Raw genomic sequence first — 21532 nt, 5'->3', positions numbered from 1 at the left:
GCTTGGTACGACCAGACAAATGAAAATCAGAACCGCCGCCATCATATATCAGCAGAAGCAATGTCCAGCACCCGCGCTGAGCTAATGGCCATCCTAGATTATTTGGAGTGGGCCCTCGCAACTTCATCTCAAACTGACCCTGTTCACCATCATGTGTACACAGATTCCCAGGCTGCCCATCGGGCATGTGCTAATATTATTTACACAGATCCCGTACTGCAGAAGATCCGGCACCAGGCACGCCTGCTCCGCGAATGCGGTCACGATGTCACCATTCACTGGGTCCCTGCGCACTGCGATATCCCCGGAAACAAGAAGGCTCATAGACTGGCACGCGCTCATCTCTCTACCGTGCTAGCCAGAGCCTCCGCTAATCCTTATCCTCTCCTAGCTACCACACCTGAGGTAGCAGACGCAATGGCATACAAGCATGCGACCAAACGACGTGCCGCCTACCTCGCAGCAGTGGGCAATCCACTCTCTATACCGTCACTTCCACCGAAGGTATTCGCACGGCGAGAGTCAGTCTTGCTTCGGAGAATCCAGAAAAGCACCCTCCTTACTCCTCACTTGTTGAACCGTTTCCACAAGGGTGGCACACCACCACCCGTAAGTGGGTTCTGTTCCATGAGCACATGTCGTGCTGATCTAAACAACCTTTGTTGGGAGTGCCCCCTCTACATCTCACCAAGGCTTCGTACCCTGGCCACCATACAGCGGGGACCCTGGCTTCCTTCTCTCCGGACTTGGGCTTGCCCGGATACCACGTCTCTGGACCATGCCATCGAGCTCTGGCGAGCACTGCTGCTGTTCCTTCAGGACCCTGCAGCACCACCCGTCGGCGATCCGCTCCGCGACAGCCACAAGCGTCATGCGGTCCCCACTAAGCTGCCTCCAGGACGGGTAGGCAGCCCTACCCTTCCCCTTTTGCAAAAACACCCCTCCTCTTTCCACCCCAGCGTCTTCGGCGCATTTTAATGTGGAATAAACGTGGTTTCATTCATTCATCGAGACTAATCTGGTCGCATCTCGCGTCACAGAAAAACTGGCAACGCGGTGTGGAGGCCGCTTTAAGAACGACCAAACAAAAGCAAGCTTCGCGACAGTATTCTAAGCATACAATGCGGGTACCTAAAAGGGGACAGGTTTAATATTATAAAAAGCAGTGTAGGTGTTATGGCTTACCTCGAATATCTTCGAGTTTTTACGACTCACTTTCGCCTGCCATACTTTTCTCCGCTCCTTATCCCGTGGAAAGAAAAAACAGCGCATGCATTTCGTTGTCGAGCCGGCACAAAGCGGTACGCAACACCATAGCGTGCTGGTTTTGGGACTGGATACATTTCAATCGCCCATCACCTGGCGCTACAACACATCAGCTTCGACAACTCCCCAACCATGCTACTTTACCAACACTGGAAGGAACGGGCGAACAAAGCGACTCGGCCCCAATATGGCGACCGCATACACTCTAACAACAAAGAGTTCCGGGCACTCTCTTTTAGGGAGTACCTGCCTGTCCCACATTTCCCTCTCTTTTCGAGAGTAGATCGACCCTCTTTGAGAGAGAGTAGTACAACTCTGCCTGATAGAGTTTTATTACTCTACCTCAAAGGAGTGATAGTACTCTTCCGCAGAGTGCTAGTATTCTCGCCACAAGGTAATAGCACTCCCCAAGACTCAGTGCTTCTACTGCACCAAACCGAGTACTTCTACTACTCTAAGCAGAGTGTTTCTACTCCACCAAACAGAGTGCTTGTGCTCCTTCAGAACAGTGTTAGTACTTTTCCCAAAAATGTGAAAGCACGATGTAGAGCCATGGACACGTTAGAAGGGATTTGGAATATTTACATGTGGGGAATATTTGGTTCCTTGATAAGCAGCTCCTGCACTTATGCTTGGTGAATTGGATGTAATCTGTAGTCGCCTAGCTACTCAAATTAATCATTTTCTCTCCTAAAAGGCGAAATCTTTATTGACCAGTCACAAGACAAACCCAATAATAAGTTGAGAAACATACTGACAAACACATAAAATGAAATTACAATGATGCCCACGAAATTGTAATAAAACACAAGTATATTCTCTAAAGTTTCATCAGTATTACAGTGTAGAAATATCCTTTAATGGCAAGTGGCTCCACCTTCTCAAAATTAAAGTATACAATGGAAAGTTAAACAGAACAAACATGTGCAAACTCACAAAGTGTTGACACTACGATCGAAGAGAAATATGCGCCACATTACTGACACAAAATGCATGCACTTACATGGCAGAGGTTACCGGATGCGCTGCTAAGCATGGGGCTGGTTACGTAGATATATTGTGCAAGAAACTTTTTTTGCGTGCCATATTCTGAGACAACAGCTCATCTGGTAACGTCCTGTACAGCGTATGTATGTTCCTGACTGAGAGTACAGTGGATTTAGAAATAGGTTGTATATTCTTATGTAAGGCCGCAGGTCTAGCTAGCTTTGCTTATATTTCAGATAAAGTTATTCATGTATGGGCTGCACCCCATTGTTTCCAAGAGTGTCATATCGTGAGAATGCATAAATATAAACATAAACATAACATATAAAGCATAAACGAGCGTAATGATCATTACCTCTTACAAAACTCACTATTAGCTGTTCATCAATGGTGCCTTAAATGGAATATGCAACTTAACCTAGATAAAACTGTCCTCTTGCGAATTTCGCGCAAAAAACAGGTTTCTCCTTTCTCTTACAGCCTTCTAAATCATCCTATTATGGAGGTCACACATCATAAATACTTAGGGGTTACAATAACAAACGATTTAGCCTGGTCTGCGCATATTGCAGACATTTGTTCCTCATCATTTTCCAAGCTGTGCTTTCTGAGGCGGAAGCTTAGAGGCTCTCCAAGTAAGCTTAAACGTCTTGCATACATAACATTCATCAGATCAAAATTAGAGTACGCGTCGGTCTTATGGGACCCGTTCATAAAGAAGGACATTTACCAGCTTGAGATGGTGCAAAGGAAAGCGATTAGGTTTATTTACAACAAATACAGAAGGCTTGATTCACCTACGACACTAATGAAAACAAATAACATCCAACTACTTCAAGTACGTAGGAAAATGTCCCGTTTGTTGTTCCTGCATAACCTTTTAGCACATAAACTAAACATTTCGCATCCCGCAGAACTTAAACAGTTATCGTCTAGACGAACACACCACACAGGAAGTCATTTACTGGAACCAATTTTTGCAAGAACTGAAACATTCAAACACAGTTTTTTCCCGAGGACCGTTTCCGACGGGAACTGTCTTCCAGGGGCCATCTTCCAGTCCCCTAATTTTGTTAAAGCTCTAGAAGAGCATTTGTTTGAGTGAATGAGTGCTGTATATGTACGTATGCGTATATATATGAATGAATATGTACATGTTGTATATATATTTTTCTGCTTGTCTATTAGCGACAATCTGTTAAAGTGCCCTTCTTTCTTTTTCTTTTTCCTTTTTTATGTCACAGTGTATTTACATGCCTTGTATAGCCCCTCCTGCATGGGCCATAACTGTTGGCCTGCAGTATTCTGAAATAAATAAATAAATAAAATATCGTGCCCGGTCTCAAATCGGTACAGAGGCGCATCCTATTTCCTATTCTGTTGGCCTCCTCACGAAAGTAGTTTCCTGGTGCTGTTAGGATTGTTCTGTTAGACTTTCTCACAAATAAATAAAATAAAATTCACAATATTATCTAGAGTGTAGCAAATGAGTACAATACTGCAAGGAGCATTGGCATTAAAATACTGCGCAGAAAAGATTTTGCCATATATGGTAGCTTTTTATTCCCGTTACGGTAAGACTGCTATACTTCTGAGGAGTGGCTTGCATAATTACATGATAAATTATTGTGACTAGTTAAAAATGCAATCTAACTGAAGCACAGCATGGCGTCATGTGTGAACCAAAATCAGGTGCGATGAAAATGTTGCATCGAAGGCGACATAAGCATAAGTACAGCCAGCGAACTGCCCAAAAAAACAAAGAAGCAAATCATATATTCGGAAAGCAACCATTCCATTTCACATATCCATTCCACGCACGTGGATTTTTTATGCGGCAATGCATATACAGGCACAATTAACTAACTACCTGAAACCAAAACGTTTTCCCTACTGAAGTGCTTAAGATCCGCTAAAGAAAAATTATCGCGCTTCACAGAATCTTATCGTCTCAAAACAAGTACACGTGTCTCGAAAGAATAATACATTGCCTTACTGTGGACTCTATCTTAAGTCCAGAAATTTACTATGTGCAAAAATGCTTTAGTTTTATTTAGCCTTATCAAAATTATGTCAGCAGAAGTCATCAAACTAAGGCACTTTTGCTTTATTAACACTATATGTTCACATCTACCAATTTATGAACAACTGTCTCACTCAGATGCTCTCAGTTCTTTGCATTGAATACATCTCTTCCTTCATTAGAATATTTGGCTGGCAAGTAGATGGAGTCACCCTAATCAAACTACCAAATACCTGCCGCAAGCTATCATATGAGTATTTCACAGGAAAAGTCACAATTTTAAATTAAAAAAAAATAATTTTTAATTGTAAGTCACTCTGTGGCTTCTAAGACGTAAGGTGCGCACCACGGTGCACAGAGTTAAAGGTCTTAATTGCTCGTTGCTTTCGCTTCGGGAGGCACGAGCGGTTCTTATGAACAGGTTTCGTGAGCATGCACGTAAAGGATAATGAGTTCTTAAACATGGGATACTCTGCACCCAATGCCTCCGCTTTCTGGAACTTAAGAGGAAGCCATACTTATAAAATTAGGTTTAAAAATAGCTATAAGGCAAGACATGAAAATCTTTATGCTTCATGTCAGCATTTAAAATACAGAATGACGGTCGTTTGTATTTGCACCCTTGCATTCATCCGCTGGTAAATTATGTAAGCACCTAACGAAGTAGGAGCTGTTGCTTTTTATAGTGAACACAGACACCGTGTTCATTGCAAGTATGTATTATGTCACTAAGAGAGAGAAAAAGAGAACGCACTTTATATGCACCCGTCAGGGAGTATAGGTGATCGGGGTGAGACGCAGGTCCCCCTTTCACCGTCTACCTCCCCCCTAGACGTCGGCCGGAATTAGTTGGCTTCCGGCGGCGGCCTGGGCTTGACCGATAACTTGTTTTTGGACTCGTTCTTTCTGGCTAAGGAGGGAGGATTTCCAATACTCTTTATTTCCATATAGACCATTTAGTGCTGGGCAATCCCAGAGCATGTGATTTAGGGTCGCTATGCCTTCACAGATTTTGTATTTGGAAGAGTGGAGCTCAGGATGGGGTGGGGGGGGGGCATTTGTGAAGGATAGACGGGTTTGGGAAGGTACCCGTCTGCAGTTTTCGCCAGATTACTTCCTTCTTTGTGAGAGATATATTGGGGGGGGGGGGGAGGGTTCTCCTGCCCATTCTATAGTGTAGAATTTCTCGGTATGTGGTTAGGTCTCGCTTTTCGGAGAGGGAGTAGTCTGCCTGGGTTGGAGCCCAAGGTGTGAGTCCTCGGGCAACCTCGTTGGCAATCTCGTTCCCTGTGAGTCCACTATGGGCGGGTGCCCAAATTATTCTAATTAGGTCGTTGGGTAAGTTCTCCTTGCCTACCTGCAGAATTTTGCCGGCGTCTTTGGACACCTTGCCGGTTTCGTCGGCTTTTATTGCAGTTTTAGAATCGGTGATAATTATTCTGGTTGATGGGTTTGTGATTTCCAGGGCAATCGCCGCCATTACTGCCTCCTCTGGTGAAGAGTGTCTCACGCTACAACTCGAGATTAGCTCGCCTTTGTCGCTCACTACTAAAGCAGCGTAGTGCCCTTCTGGGTACTCTGCTGCATCGTCGTACACTACCCCTTGTTTTTGGAGGAGGGAGCTTTGGAGTCCTTGGACTCTGCTTCTCCTGCGCTCCTCATTGTGTATAGGGTGCATGTTTCTTGGGAGGAGGGTATTCTTAACCTGTTGGTAATTTCTTTAGGGATGGTGGTTATCCCCTCTCGCGGTTGTGGGCTCTGGTAGCCCAGTTTCCTAAGAATGGATCTGCCCGTGTTGCTGCCAGTTAATCTGACATATTGTGCGGTGAGTTTCGCCTCGCATATTTCCTCTAGGGTGTTTGACAATCCTAGGTTGCGGATCATCTTGGTTTATGTGCACGGTGGCAAACCTAAGGCTGTTTTGACACCTTTCCTGATGAGGATGTCTATCTTGTCTCTCTCTCCTTTGTTGTCTTTAAGTACGGGATAGCGTCGGTGATTGGGCTAATGATGGAAGGGTGGACAAGCCTAAGTACATTTGCCTTCTTCATCCCCGCATTTTTGTTTGCTATCCTCTTGAGACGCCTGCAAGTTTGGTTGGTCGTGGCTTCTAGTCTGTTTATCATTTCGGTGTTTCTCCCATTTTCTTGTGCCCACATACCCATTATCCTGATTTTGTTCACCCTTGGGACAGGGGTGTTGCTGACCAGGAGCTGGATATTCACCTGCTGCTTGCTCATGATTAGCATCTCCGATTTTCTGGCGATCATTTTAGCCCTATGTGTCTCAGATAACTTTCCGTTTTCCAGATTTCCCTTTGTAAGGTGTCTTCTATTTGGCCAACGGTCCCGCCTCTGTCGACCCAAAGGGTGAGGTCGTCAGCATAGAGAGTGTGCCAGAGGCCCTCTAGCTTTCTGAGTCTCTCTGGCAGCCCGATCTTTGCAATAATAAAAAGGGTAGGGGATAGCACCGATCCCTGCGGTGTTCCCTTGTTGCCTAGCTTAATGTTTTCTCTTATTGTGGCCCCAATTTCTATGTTCACCGTTCGGTCGGTGAGGAAGCCTTTGATATAGTTGTATAGCTTGCTTCGTACGTTGAGGTGATGGAGGTATGACAGCATCGCTTTGTGTTTGACGTTGTCAAACGCTTTGCTGACGTCCAGTCCCACTATGACTCTCGAGTCACTAGTCTTCCTTTCCAATACTTGTTCTTTGAGTTGTAGCCTGACGTCGTTTGTGGATAGTTGTCTGAATTCAACCATGCTGTCTGGGTAGAGTTCCTTACTTTGCAAGTGTCCATTGAGCCTGTTCTGTATGGCGTGCTCCACGAGCTTGCCTACACAGGAGGTTAACGATATTGGCGTAAGGTTCTCTAGTTTGAGTTCTTTCCCTGGTTTGGGGATGAGGACTAGATTTGCTTTCTTCCATTCCCTGGGTATCTCCCCCCGCTCCCAACACATTTGCATGAATGCCGTTGGTTGCTGAAGGGAGTTGTCATCGAGGTTTCTAAGCATCTTGTTGTTGACCCCATCTGGACCATCCGCGGTTTTCCCTCTGAGCTTGTTTAAGGCAGCTTGGAACTACCTTATGGGGATTGCTTGGTCTAGCTCCTCGTTGTTTTCGCCTCTATAGTCGGGGAATGTTTCGGTGTTTGTTTCCCCTATGTACTTCTCTGTTATCTAGTTGATCATATCCTCCTCCGACCCCTGGAAATTGTGTGTTAGTCTTTGCATTTTTCTCCTCGTCTCTGCTTTGGTGTAGTCTGGGTCCAGGAAGTGCCTCAATAGTTTCCAGGTGGTGATGGAGCTTAATTGCTCGTCTAATCTATCGCAGATGTCGTTCCAGCGTTGTCCGTTTACTGTTTGGGCATGGCTTTCAGTTTCCTTATTGAGAGCTGCTATTCTCTTTCTCAGGTTACGGTTGCCCCTCTTTTGGGCGAGCTCGGTTACTGCCTCATTTTTTCTTTTGCCACAACTGTCTCATGTGGTTATCAACCTAGTCTTGTTCTTCATCTAATTCTATTTCCTCCTCAGCCTCGTTGCACGCCTCCTTGGTGCTATTGGCCCATTCAGCTATGTCGGTGATCTCCCCGAAACAGCGTCCCTTGTCGCGGAATGATTGCCACTTGATGGATTTGAGTGTTTTCCTCTCACGTTTGATATTAACCCCGTTTTGGACAACGATCTCTATGATTTTGTGATCACTACCTAGGTTCTCTCTAGTGTTGTGCCAAGTAGCCTCAACGTCGGCTCCTATCGTAGCCAGGTCGGGGGTGGTGTCGTATGACACGATGTTCTCCTGCTGGTCGGTGCGAGTGGATCAGCATCATCATCATCATCATCAGCCTGGTTACGCCCACTGCAGGGCAAAGGCCTCTCCCATACTTCTCCAACAACAGGAGGAGTGGATGGATGGATGGATGGACGGTGCGAGTGGATCGTTGAGTGCTAAATTGCACTGCATAATGACGTCCGATAATTCCCTCCCCTTTATCTGGAAGTGGTTGTATCCCCATGCTTGGTGTGGCGCATTAAAATCCCCTACTATTAGGAGACGCTGGTGCCCTTGTGCCAGTGCATGCGCTTTGGCAAAGAGCTCCCTGAGGCCACAGCCTTTCCTTAGTTTAGGAGAGCTGTAGATGTTCAGGACTAGCAGGCTGCGTTCTTTCCTCCTCTGCGGTATAATCTCCGTTAACACGTAGTCAATCTCCGTGCATCCTACCTTATGCTGCATGACGGTGATATTTCTCTTCACCAGGGTAGCAGTCTGAGTGTTTGGCGACCAGCCTGGATGCGTTGTGTATCCGCTCAGTTTAGCGTTCTTTCCACACTCTTGGAGCACGATGATGTCGGGCCCATCGCGTCTCGCCAGGTAGGGTTGCAGAACGTTTCATTTTTTGTGAAGCCCCTACAGTTACAATGGCATATTGGGTTTGTCCTATTTCGTCTGTCGTGATCCAACCGCAGAAGGATTTGCTTTTGCTGTTCTGCCAGTTCGTCCCTTCTAGTTCCCATTGGGGTGACTAGTTGGCAGAGCTGGGCTGAAAGTTGGTCTACCGTCTCCTCGTTATGCTGCGTAACTATGGCCACCTGTTGTACAGCCTCTCTGTGTTGCTGCATGTTTACCTCATGTTTGTCTGCCCTGCCCTCGGCCTTCTCAAGGCCCGAATCGGTCTATTTAAGTCGCTTTTTTGGCGGTGCAGCTGCCTCTGGCTCGGCTTCCGACGACTTATCGTCCATGGTCTCCTGATGTGCTTCCTGTTGTCTGAGTTGAGCTTTGAGCTCACTGTTCTCCCTTAGCAGCTCGTAACGTGATTACGGAGCTCCTGTATCTGAGCTTGTGTTTGCTCCTGGTAAAGCTTTCATTGCTCCTGTTTCTGTTTCATCATTCATTTCGTTTTGTTGTTTCATTTGATCTTTGAGCTCTCTCACTATGTCTGAGTCATGGCAATTCCCCGCTCCCTGGCCTACCTTTTTGGTGGGTGGTGACCCTTGCTTCTGCGCTAGCCTCGGGAAGGATGTGGAGTGGAGTCACTCATTGCTCGTGGCCAGCGTCTTGCTTTCGTCCCGCCTGCTGCGATGTTCTCGTAGTTTCTTGTCCTCCTCCTCCTGTTGCTGCAGCATCTCCCATTGTCTTTTCTTAACGATGTGTGTGGTTCTGAAGATCTCTTTGCAGGTTCTGTCGCCGGTGTGGTTCGGCTGGCCGCACAGCTTGCAGGTGGGGTTGCAGTCGTGTCCCGCAGCCCCTGCACTTCTCCTCCTTGCTCTCGCATACGTCGTATCGGTGTCCCAGGTCTCCGCAATTATAGCATACGTTGTACTTTGTCTTGTACAAGTAACAATTCAGGATGGCACCTAGGCATTTGATTTTCCTCGGTACCTCCTTGGTGGTGAATGTGAGCATGATGTCTTGCTCTGTGTTAGTCGCCTGACCTCCAGTACCTTGGGATTCTCCTCATGTTCTGCTATCCCCTGCTTGATCTATAGCAGTGAGGTGTTGAGTCCTATGCTGTGGATGACTCCTCTCGAGAAGTCGTTGGGCACTGCCAGGTGAACGATCATTTCCTGCACTTTCCCTTCAATGTCCAGGTGTGTGAGTCGTAGGAGCCTGTCTCTTGCCTCCGTGTTGGGAGTGAAGAAGACAAAAATTCCTTGCTTCTCGTTCTTGACGAGCTGGCACGCCTTGTTCCATTCAGTCTTCGATGTTACGTGTATGGCTTCAGTCAGGGTCGGTCCATCACACTGTTCGACTACCATGCCTCCCTTGGGGCGGAAAATGAGTCTCCAGCCATTCTCGTGAAGCTTCACTTGGGTCGAGGCGATTGATTTCTCCGCTTGCTGTTTGTTGTCGCGCATCAGTAATGGTGGTAGGATGTGTATCCCTTTCATCTCTTCTGAGGCGAGCTTGGCTTTCCGCGCCTATTTCTCCTCGAGGTTGCATTTGTTGGGCACTGTGATCCAATTCGTGGCGTCGAGCTCGCCCTTTTCGGCGTTGCGACCTTGCGCGGTGATATTCATACCGCCTGTTGGCTGCCGCATGGCTGATGCGGCGGCAGTGGGGGCCTCGATGAGCCTATATTTTTTTATCACATGGTGATATCTGTTGAGAGGCAAGACAAAAAGCAGTCACTTGTCACAAAACTAATCAGCTATTTTAAAGCAGATTTTTAACTTTTAAACGACACTTGTTCTATGTGTTTGCCTCCAGAGAGCATACTTGATCTTGACTTTCCCATCATAGAAATTACATAAATGTACCATGTTAAGATGACTGCCTAGAGCACGTGAAAACTTTGATCTTGGTGTGACATACTGTAGTTTGAAAGTTTTGTTGACATTTAGTCAAATGGTACACCCAATATACCCACATTCCTTGTTTTCTCGTCCAAATTGCATGGCAATGTATCTTGATTCTTTGGCGTGCGCTTCTCTGCACTACGTGGAGTCATGCTGGGCTGGCTCTTTGACATCCTTGTGTGCTTGCAGCTGCCTTCCTGCGTTATATAAAGCGGGAGCCTGAAAAATATTGTGTGCAAAAGCCAACACAAGGACGTTGTGTAATACAACAAGACAGTCAAGAAATAATGTCACGGCACTAAAAGAAAATCTTAGCTCTTAGTCTTCCTACTGAAATGCATGCAAAACATCTAAATGACTGCAACAGTCAACTGCCAAATTAGCTTCAATTTTTATATTTAAAGCAAAAAGGAAAAACCAATAGATCATCCTCGTTCAGCACCCCAATGTTACAATACTCCTACTAATAAATAGAATATTGGTCATTGGTCAGATGTCATAAGTGTGTCATTAGCTTGGTGTGTCGCAAACACCACTTGTGACACATCCTAAGCAAATGCCCAGTCTGCCCCCCGCACCATCTCTGGCTGCGCCACTGCTCAAGCCATAATTTTAGGATCATATCTGCAAACATGATGCTCAGCAGGGATGAGAACATGCTCCTCCAGTTCAATGGATATGACTGGATGTGCTATAAGAATGGGTGACAAGGCTTGTTATTGCAAGCTTACCCACATTTCAATACTAACAAGAAACAGTTCACTGCACACTGCACCTAAGCTTAGTAAAAGGCATGCACTTATTTTCATTTATGAAGTGCACAATGGAGTTCGTTTTTTACAGACTCGGCTACTGCAGCAATTTGATATCTAGCATTTTACATTCTTGAAGGCGTGTAAATGTTGAATTTAGACCACATTTATTAGTTTATTATACCAACTCTTTGTTTTGTGTACGACAGACGACTGGTAACGGAATTAAAGCAACGTTTTATTTCGATGCTTTATTACTCCACTAAAAATATTCAAGGGATTAGCACATTTTGATCTGCTATGCAGTAGCAAAATGCACACAGTAGGCTTGTAACCTCCAGAGTAAGGGTGATTTAGCTGTTCATATGACATAACTCTTAAGTGCCAACTCATATTAGCAAATGCACAGGCATGTCCGAAACAGTGAGCGTATGCAAAACACCCCTGCAATTGTAATTCCACACAGCAGACATTATATTCGATGCCGATGCATAACTCGCTGCTTGACAATTCACCGAGTTCGTACACATAAGCACCCTTTCAGATTCGCACCATACTCGAAAACCGCAACAGACATACAATCTGACATATAATCACACCATTTTATTACATGAGCAAAAACAGTTCAGTCTTAGGGCTAAAGCCCATGAGAGCGATTTTGTGCGCGACGGCGCCGAGCGACGGCTTCGAGCGACAAAACAGGCCGTTGCTTCAACAGATCCCTCGGTTCTAGAAATCTAGAATGCTATGAAGCTATCTAGAAGTGCTATCTAGAAAAGCTATCTAGAAATGCTATCTAGAAGTGCTATGAGCGACTAGACAATAGCGCTAAGCCGGAGCTGGATGTACATCTCTCAAATACTACCAATTGTTGCGCTGAACGAGCAAACTATTGAATTTTTATACCTGCAAGCATAAGAACCTACTGCAAGACCTTCAGGAACATCTTATGCTGATTTTTTACAGTAAAATACATCCACTTAAATTACTAAAGCGCGCGTCACGCTAGTTTCGACGCGTATTTGCAGCCCTCATTCCGGCAACACCTGGGACACGTCGCCCAAAATCGTCCCTCGCACGGAGTACGACTTGTAGGCGCCGAGAGAACGCGACAGCCTTCTCCATCGCATCGCTTGTCGCTGTCGCACGCAAGATCGCTTATACGGGGTTTATACTTTACTCAGCATAAAGCAACAATTCCTCATGCGTTTTCAGCAAGTTCAAGATAACGCAGCCAACTGACCTCTTGCAGCATGCCCCTAAATGCCTGCGGCAAAGTTTCTAACTAGCACTGGCGCTGCACGTAACTTCACCGGTCGCAGATTGCCCATGAGAGAGACACCGTCATGCGCGCGGCTTATTTATAACGAAAGCATGCAGCCAGCAAAACGACGCCATCTGTTATGTGCCTTCTTACTTCAACAGCGTTCCGTACACAGTAGACTGGCAAACTGAATAAAATCAAGCACACAAAACGCGCGCTAAGCACGCTCCGCATAGGCTCGCAATCATGGGCTCGTGATTAAACCATTTAAAGCGCCCTCTCGCCTCACGTCGTATTGAACATACCACGGTTCTGGCAGCGTTTGCGATTTTCAGAGCTCTCACGGAAAGCGGCAAACGATAAAATCACATGCAGTGGTCGGGACGGTTGGTTTTTTCGATTGACATCGACAGACACAGAGCGCTTGCCTAGTCCGCTGTCAATCGCGTCGGCTAAGGGCCGCGACGACTTCCTGGCGATAGCATGTCATATACGGAGAATGTGCAGCTACGTTAGAATTCACTTACCATGGAGGGTTTGTTGTTATATCCAAGGCATGACGAACGACTGTCGTGTTTTCGCGGCGACGCGAGATGGCTGACACACGCTCTCCCTTGGATGGCCTTCGTTGCTGCTCGCTGGACGTATCACCTTCCACCGGTGCTGTGCTGTTCCGCGACGTTGCACGTGCGCGCGGTGGAGCAATTCCGAGTGAATAAGTAGAGCGCTCGCTCCGCCTTCCTTTGAACTGTGACTGCCTGTTCCCTTAGAAGCGAAACGGTGTGTTCTTTGCTCAGTGGGTGTGAGTGATACATTGCCATGTTCAGCACCAGCCTCCCACAGTAGAAGCAGGAGATTACGCTACGTTGTGTTCTCTATTGCCGCAAGTGTAGAACAGCCATTCTACTCTCTCTCAGAAGGACAGAGTGAAAAGCACATTTCACTCTCTCCTTGCTGACGGAGTAAACAATGCATTTCAATCCACTCGGCATATTTCGAGAGTAAAACAACGCTTTGAAGAGTAAATCGGCCCTTTCACTCCTGCGATACCCTCCCTAGCTTTTAGAGGGCAGCAAAACGGCGGCGCCGCTCAAGCGAAAAGGTGCCCTCACCCTGAGCGGCGGCGCGCTACACCGACACACCGTAGAAGAGGCGAGAGGATTGGCAAGAACACTTGATCCGCGCGCCAGAGATGGCAGCAGTAGTGCACGCAAATGGAGCAGCGCGTGACCTTGGTTACGGCGAGGCCAACCGCGACGCGAAAATCGGGAACGGACTCTAAAGAGCTGCTCTCCAATATAAAATAAATAACAACTACAATACCAACGACAGATGACTGCATTGTAGACTTCCGTCGGCTTTCACTCTGTGTCAATTTTTACGTGGAATTGTTTGCTTATTGTTAAAATTATTGCTACATATAAGCATAATAAAAGAAATAGGCCAAGCTAAAATAAGAGCAAAATTTCCATAAAATATAAAGTAACACTATCTCAGCAGTGTCGACGCTTTTTTTGTTGCAGAACCAAGGACTAGAGCAGTTGGTAAGTCGTAGCAGGTGGTTTTTCACGAAACCTCAATCGACACGAGATATGTAGGTTGAGAAAGGTACCCTCATTTAATTGTGGGTTTCCACATAATTCTCCAGCAACATTAATGTTTGCAATGAAGTGAAATGTTCTACATGTATAACTGACAAAACCACACGGAAAAGTGGAAGCAGTGAGCGTTTTGTTGAGATGCATGATCCACTTGATAGCCTATCTTAAATATCTCGCGTTTCAGCATTACGAGCTGGAATAGATACCTCACGAGAAGGCACATTTGCAAAACCTGAGATGAAGCCACCTTCAGCTGATAAACACGAACTAAGTCAATTAAGTTAAGTACAAAAAGAAAATGCAAAATAAGCACTAATTTACCATGAATTTATGCTTTGAAGCACACAATTTGCGCAAGCCATTCGAGCAGATATAATCAAACCCGTCATGCCATCCAGGTGGCACAATACTAAGAGCTAACCTCTTGTGATGGTTTGAGGATACCCCTGGTAAGTGTCTGCATTTGCCTTTTCGAGGTAGGTATTGCAAAGCTAGCTTGTCATTGCTGCTAGAACTCCGGCTATACCAGCTCTGGAGTGCCTGAAAAGACATTTGTGACCATGTGTAACGCAGTAAGCTTCCCGTTTTCCTAGCGCATATAACTAAGCGGGTTTATTGCTTAGTAACAATACGTTGTTTTCTGCAGTACCGCCAACGACGGAGGCACCACGGAGTAAGTCGAGATGCTATATTATTATCAAAATGTCATTTCATCAGCAAACAATGTTTGATATCCATGGGCCTGCTACAGGCATATTTCCAATTTTGCAACTGCACTGACATTGTATCACTCAATATGCCGTGAATCGGAAGTGTTTTGTTTAAAATCGCTACTCGAAGACTGAGTCTGACAGTAAGTATAACACCTTTAGTTGCGGTTGCGTGAAAGTGTGTACGCATCATTTTCTTGCAAGTTATGCCGAGCGTAGTAACGAGGAAATCAAGGGCACTGGAGGTTCGGGTAAACAGAACGCTCTGGTAGTTTGACGTGTGAGAAGAGCGATTGGATTACGAAGCACGCCGTAGTTGGGAGAGACGGGGGGGGGGGTGCACCTGCGGAATTATTTGGACCACCTGGGGTTCCTTAACGCGCAGCGAGCGCTCTGACAACCGGCGCTTTTTCAACTCACTCCCACCAAAACGCAGCAGCCGCAGCCGGGATATTAAACCGCGACCCCGTAGCTGCTATCGCAAGTCGATAGCAGCTACGCCGCCATGTTGTGCCGAGTATGGCCCCATACGAGCACTTTGCCTATGGCACCACGTACTTTGACGGGATACTTGACAGTGTAACCGTTAGCAATGGCGGAACAAACATTTTCTCTCTTCTTCCAATGCCTGAAGCAAATAAAAAAAATTATTCTTGCATTAGGAGAAGGTGAATTATTGTATATTTAAAATATGCAACATGTCTCGCTCTACAAGAAGGCCAAATTTAATTGCTGCCTAATTACGAACGCGCAATGTGTCACCTCACTACACCTTGACTCCAGTTCAGTGCGGTCTCCAAGATCCAGTAATAAAATTAGCGAACAGTTACCCATTTGTGGTCAGTCTGTCGTACTTTGTTACTAAAGGGATGGAAGCGGGAATGATTCTTGTTTGTGCAAAGCACGAGAAAATTTCAACAGTCAGCGTAAGGGCAAGGAAATGTCATCGGTCCTTATCAAGTTTCATTTTTTTATATGACTTAAAAAGCAGAAAATATGAGTGGAGCCATAGCCGGTGGTTGGTTGAGGCTTGTAGCGGCACGAGCTTATGTCTCGAACCCGGCTACATATGGTAGCGTGATGGATGCTTCGGGTTGAAGAAATCAGAAGCTCAGAAGCTAGAAAATCGAAGACAAAAAAGTTTACTGGCACTCGAATAAAACAAACTCCTACGGATCCATATGAAATGCAGAAAACGTGAAGGGTGAAGATGCGCAATGTCGCATCTCGTGCGACATTGTGAGTCCTCATATTTATGTACAAAAAAAAAAACTATTTCTACCGGCATGTTTGATGCACCTTTCACGGCTGAAAGAAAAATGCGAAGCTTCTTTGGATAAAGCGGAAACTTAGGCCCAAGTTTCGGTTTAATGAAATATGTAAGAACTACCGCTTAATATTGGATGTAGATATTGAATTGTGCGGCAGAATATACAGGTTAATTTTGTTTATTGTGATGGTGTCTTTGGTGAAACATATATGATAGATGTCTCACCAATCCAAAACTCGCATGTTAAGCATAGATAAATATTTCTAACCATCTGCCCTAGCACTGGCTCCAAGCAGTTGAAAGTCCATTTTGCAGCGAAGCTTCTGATATATAGCTTTAGCTATTTCCACGAACGCATGCAGGAGGAATCCTGATGCTGTACTTTTTCTCTCAGCTAAATGTATATTCTAGGTATAATTAGTTGAGATTAAGGACAATGTATTATTAGCTTGGGTAGTGTGTTGTAATAGGACAGATGATAAGCTCCAGTACTTACACGTAAAGAAAGACAATCAACAAACCGCACTTCAAGTAACGTACTTCAACCACCGTCAACTCTGTATTTCAGCATGCTCTTCCAGTGACTTTATGCAGTAGCACGCAGGCTTCCTTCTTGGGCTTCTGTAACATTATTGTAAATTTAAAGAAAATAAGCAGAGAATTAGATGCCAGTGCATCATAGTAATACGGGATTCTACACGTGGAAAAAGCTTCTTTTTATTTCTTTTCGCAGTGCTGGGAGCTATTGAATACTACCACTTTATCAAACAAGGAATGACTCACCTGTGTCATGTACGAAGATGACTGGTTGTTGATAAATGAAGATAAAGAAACACAGTTCTATTATTGCAAGCAGGCGAGAACCGGCTTTGCCTAATAAATCGGTTGGCAAATATATAGGCGCGTCTAGAGCGTTACTGGGATAGAAAGGTTGAGGTACCAGATCAAGAACGAAGAGATAAAAAATTATTGACCCTTTCAGGCCTGATGAAGAAGTATTGTGAGGAACTATATCATACTATATCATACTATCATATCATACTATATTACTATCATAAGTTCGCGAATCTTGGTTGTGGAGCCCGATATTTTGACACATCTATGGGCTACACGAGGACATGAGCTCATTCGAAATCGTAAACGCAAGCTTCGTGAGGGCACGTATGTACGAACCCTTTGACCAGCAGCATCTTCGAAGACTGTTTTAGCATAGGTTAAGGATCAACGGCTTTCTCACTAAGAATATGCCTAAAACGATGGTGCTCACGCTGCATCCGATGATAGAAATCACGCGCGTAGCAATATAAATAGCGTAATTTCCAAAAGCCGATCACATTTTTTTCTGAGCCTATCATTCGCTGATTACTTGTCTGAACTTGAGCTAATCTAGGTTTTTCATGCCATATTGTGGTGTATAAGATTGCTCTGACCGCGGTTTGAAGTTGGTGAGGACAGGTTTACACCTGGATTAAGAGACGACCCGGGTATGCATTTGTTACTCCTGCTTTCTCATTATCGCTTAGGCCGGTTTCTGGTAGCAGTAACGCTTAGTTACCCTTTTGCATGAACGTTCTAGCGCTGTCAGAAAGCTTTGAAACGCACCTACGCATATGTCATAAGCGACCAAATTCTTGTTTTTATAACTTGTTTTGTGTTTTTGAGTGAGTACGAAATTAGTTTCATGAGAAACTTCTTACAATGTTGCACGCTGGATAAGTGTTCAAGGCATTCTCTATTTAAATGAATGATTTCACTTTAAAACTGGGCCTAAATACTTTAGTGTACACATTTCGATCTATGCTATTCCATTTTTATCATAAACCACCTATGAACAAGACCAAGTATTTAAAGTGATAACATTGGCTGAACGCCTTTTGGACCACTGACGAAGCGGGACAAAAAGCAAAACAAATTGGAATAGAAACGTTATGTCATCATGGTCGATGAATCTATTTATTTGGCGATAATATTTATTCCTAGCAAAATATACACACTCTCTTTTTATTTTTATTTTTCACACAGCGGAGACCAAGAAGCCCGGTAAGAAATAGCACTTTTGGCCTAAGTACACGATCCACAGCTGACCTGTTAGTAAAGGCAAATTATTGCGTGCGCCTTGGCACACGTAGATGGAACACATTACGCACACGTTTTCATATTGTAAGCGGTCGCCGTAAAAAAGCATACATATCTAACCTACTTCTCTGATTGCTGTTGCTCACGAATTTCGGGTGGCGACCTGTCTGTTAAATACCACAGTAAGCTTCTGTGATCAGTGATCGCGTCCAACTTCATCAAACCACTTAACCTAAAAGCATTAGAGATTTTTTTTCCAGCTAACGATATCGACGATGATGCTATCTTTTTTGTCGTAAACAGTTCTTAATGCCCAGCGAAAGTTACTCGGAAAATAATATTTAGTTAGTCTTCATGTGCCGGCGGATATGGTGTCCCTTGCGTAAAGAACTTTCATAGAAGACTACTTCGTGTACCAACACTAAATAAGGGACAGCAGATTAGAATGGAATGGCAGATTACACTCCTCGTCAGATTAAGGCACCCGAGTCTTTCTTACGTTTCCTCGTCCATTTTGTTAGCACTGAATTTTGCTTTAACGATATTAACTCCTTCAGAAGAAAAGAAGTACTCTTTGGCGTGACCAGAAACATGTTATCTTCTTGGTAGACGAAGTGAATATAATACAAATACCAACTAAAATAGTAACAACGATGACTGCATTATAGACTTCAGTCGGCTTTCATTCGTGGTCATGTTGTGTGTGCGATCGTTTCCTTCGTGCTAAAATTATTTCTAAAATAAATGTATAATAAAATGAGCAAAACAAGGTAAAATAAGCGTTCAATTATCACAAAATGTAATTTAGCGCAATGTCATCTATGTTAACCTTTTTATTCGTTGCAGAACCAAGGACTAGAGCTATTGGTAAGTCGTAGCAAATGCTTCTTCAGGAAGCGTCAATGGACGCGAGATATGTAGGTTGGTGAAAGCTTCGTCATTTAATCGCGCGTTTCGAAGTGATTCGACTGCAAGCCTATATTTGTCAATGTTCTTACATAAGTGTGGTTCAGTGAAATATTCAAGATTTGTAACTGTAGAACGAGCTGCGATAAGTGGGATGAGGTAACTTTTTGCTCCGAAGAGCGATGCACTGGATAGTCTGTCTTAAGCAATCCGTGATATAGATCATGGCGAGCTTGAATAGATTTACCTCACGAAAAAGACATTTGAAAAACCTATGATGAATTCGCCTTCAAACTGATCGACACGAACTTCGAGATCCACAAAGTCAAGTATAATAAATATCCTAATGTAAGCACTAATACGCCATGACTCTATGTTGTAAAGCAAACAATGTGCGCAGCTCATTCTCACAACAATGATTAATCACGTCCCCCACTCCATGTGGCGCCATACAAGGACATTACCTTTCCTTGCATTAACTTATGATATTTCGAGTGGGCCCCTGTGAGTCGCTGCGTTTGCCCGTTCGAAGTAGTTATTGCAAAGCTAGAGTCCCATTGCTATTTCAATGCACGCTGTTCCTCCTCTGGAGTGCCCCAAAAGACGTTTGAAACCTTGCGTAACGCCGTAAACTTCCGATTTGCCTAGCACTTATACTTGAGTGGGTTTTTCATTCAGTAAATAACTCTGTGTTGTCTCCTGCAGTACTGCCAACGACAAAAGAATCACCGAGTAAGTGGAGATGTCATATTATCATAAATATATCATTTCTTCAGAAACAATGTCTGAGAGTTGTGGCCCTGCTAGAAGCATTCTTTCGGTTTTGCAACAGCGCTGACATGAACGCTGTATCAGTCAAAGCGAATTGTTCAGGCGACAGTGGCGTCAATGCCAAGTGTTTTCTTTGAAAATCGGTACTCGAGAAGGGAGTGTAGGTATCATACCTTCAGTTGCGCTTGCATGGAATTTTTTACACAAGGTGTCTGGCCAGTGCGTGTCCAGCCATAAGCACGACGAAAACAAGGGCACTTCCTATTCTGGTAAACAGAACGGTCCGCGTAATCAGCCTGTATGCAAATGAAATTCAGGAATTTTTACGTGAGAGAACAGAGAGCACGTCATAGTTCGGGGGGCCTCCGAATGCTTAGAAGCGGTTGAAAAAAGAACGAAATTGAATAAAATCGGCAAGTGATGACGGCCAAACAATCCTTTCCCTTGACCATATTATTTATTGAATGTGCAATATTCACTCTCTTTCTTTTGATCTTTTTTACACGCAGCGGAGACCCAAAAGCTTGGTAAGTAATGCCACGTTTTGGCCTAGCATCCCGTTCGAGAGCTGACCGGTTAGAAAAGCGAAATTATTGCACGCGCTAAGCGCATTTGCACACCTTGATGAAGCATAATACGCGCATGTTTTGATGGTATTAGTGGTCGCAGTGAATATGTGTACATATATAATATACTGCTACGATTGGTGCATCTCACGAATTTGCTGCTACAGCGGACAGGAAACCCGTCCGTCTTCATCAAAAAGTTATACCTACGAGTGTTAGAGAAGGCTTTTCAAGCTTTCCATTTCGAAGACGATCGTACATTTTTAAAGAAAATTGTTTATACGCCACGAAAGTAACTCGGAGAGTAATATCTAATAATTCAGTAAGTGTCGGCGCGTATGGTGACGCTTGCGGAATATGTGTTTAAACAGACTACTTAGTCTAACAACATATAGGACACAGCAGATTACCACGGAAGGCCAGATTACACTGAATGCCAGATTAAGACACCTGTGTATTGCACCTATCTATTGCGTTAGCGCTGATTTTTTTTGCCATAGCTACTTCTCCAGTAGAGAACAAGTACTCTTTGACGTGAAAAGAAGCTTGGTAGCTTCCTGGTAAACTCGGTAAAAAAATTGGCCGACAATTACGCTTCTTTGTTATGCGATCTTTGAGCACAGTTACTTCAACAACAGGCATCCGCATGCAGAACACGAAGTGCCAAACGGAGGCGGTTCTGCGTTTTGTATTGGGCAGCACACAGCGCAATTCGCCGCTATCGAGTCGGCGCTCCGGTGATGCGCCATCACGCCATATTGTAGTGGCTTAACACCGCGCAGAGTAGGGGGGGGGGGGCGGAGATTAGCTATTATTATTTAAAGTTTCTTTTGGGGTGGGATGAGCAAGCGGGTTGAGAACAGTGGTATTGAGTAGGAGGTGACACACTCATTCTCTCACAGACTGGCATCTATGAGGCCGCACGCGGTTGGGGCGTGGGATGTAGAAGTAAGGGAACGAAACCCTATAGCTGTCTTTCTAGCCAACGCAGCGGCACTGCTCCAGATAAGTGAAAGCATTGGGCAAGAGTGGAGGCGGTAGAGGA

Source organism: Dermacentor variabilis, chromosome 8 (genome assembly GCF_050947875.1).
Source record: "Dermacentor variabilis isolate Ectoservices chromosome 8, ASM5094787v1, whole genome shotgun sequence".
NCBI classification, from domain to species: Eukaryota; Metazoa; Arthropoda; class Arachnida; order Ixodida; family Ixodidae; genus Dermacentor; species Dermacentor variabilis.
The sequence above is the reverse complement of the archived record's forward strand: the minus strand, read 5'-3'. Positions refer to the sequence as shown.